A 1,743-nucleotide genomic window follows, 5' to 3' on the forward strand; every position below is an offset into this window, starting at 1 on the left:
TACTTAAGCATCAGAAATAGCTATGAAACCTATGAAGAAGAAATGGAAGAGAAGGAAAACAATGACAAAATGAGCTTAAAAATATGGGAAAACATTCTGATTAATGGGCTCTGAGGAGGTAATTACTGAAAATGACAGAAAGGCATGCTATTGGCATTGTGAATGCTTATCTCTCCACACAGGAACTCAGAGGCATCATTAGGCTTGGCACCCGTACTGCAGTGGTTATGGCACCAGCCACATGCACCGAGGCTGGCGGGTTCAAGCCAGGCCCTGGCCAGTAATCACAAGGCCCAGCTATTTTTTGGTTGTAGTTGTCATTGTTGTTTAGCAGGCCCGTGCTGGGCTGGAACCCACCAAACTAGGTGCATGTGGCCGGCACCCTACTCACTGATCTATGGGTGCTAAGCCTACTCCTACACTTTTCAGCTTTATGAGTCGCAACTTCCATATTTTAATTAAGCCAATGACTTGATGGAATCCTCTTACAAACAAATCCCATATGATATCAGTTATATGTGGAATCTCAAGAAGTCAAACTCAAAGAAGAGGGGAAAATAGAACAGTGGTTACCAGAGGCTGGCGGAAGAAGGGTGGACCAGGGAGATGTTGACCAAAGGACACAAAATTTCAATTAGACCAGGGGAATAAGTTCAAGAGATCTATCATACAATAACTATGGTGACTAGAGTTAATAACAATGTACCATGTACCTGAAAATTGCTAAGACTGTAGATTGTAAGTGTTCTCACTTTTTGAAGCATATGACAGTGGTTTCATAGCAAATAAAAAATATGTGAGGCAAAGCATATGGTTAGTACTTCACCAATGACAAATATGAAACTATGACTTTCAATGTCATAACTGTGCTTTGTAAAATAATAACAATATATTTTAAGATCAAAAGAATAATACATTTATTAGGAGGGCAAAAATTAAACAGAATTGTATAAATTGAGAGCAGTTTTAAAAGTCTGGCCAGGGTCAAAAAGATATCTATCGGCGGGGCATGGTGGCTCAGATCTGTAATTCTAGTAGTCTGGGAGGCTGAGGCAGGAGGATCCCTTGAGCTTAGGAGTTTGAGACTAGCCTGAGCAGGAGCAAGACCCGGCTCTACAAAAATAGAAAAACTAGCTGGGAGTTGTGAGGGGTGGCTATAGTTCCAGCTACTCAGGAGACTGAGGCAGAAAGATCACTTAAACCCAGAAGTTTGAGGTTGCTGTGACCTCAGCTGAGACCATGACACTCTATCCTGGGAGAACAGAGTGAGACTCTGTCTTAGAAACAAAAACAAAAACAATCTAAGCTATCAATTGTTAAATTGCAGAATAGAGCCCAATTCAGACTTTAGTATGCCTTCCAGAGTCATTATTTTATCATTTAACTCTCTGCACCCTAGTCTGTTCGTCTTTAAAAAAGGAGCTGTAACAAATCTGCTAGTAGGCACAGGCGTCTGAGGGCTATTTTCAATATTCCACCAAAGAACAGTGATGTTGATTATGTCAGGGTCTACTGTAACAGTCACAAGAGGCTTGTGTCAGATGACTACCATCTACACATGCCAAACATACAGAGTATACTTCCGCCTGGCCAGAGTTCAGAACAACAGCCAAAATTAAACAGCAAAGTGTACTCAACGGGATCCTTAAGGTAAAAAGACTGGAAACCACAAGATTACATTGCTATGTTGCTTTAGCAGTGGCAAAAAGAGAGTTAACTCCCTGCTATGTGTTCTTGTTGTTT

Source organism: Otolemur garnettii, unplaced genomic scaffold, assembly GCF_000181295.1.
Source record: "Otolemur garnettii isolate 467f Iridium unplaced genomic scaffold, OtoGar3 scaffold00024, whole genome shotgun sequence".
Lineage (NCBI taxonomy): Eukaryota > Metazoa > Chordata > Mammalia > Primates > Galagidae > Otolemur > Otolemur garnettii.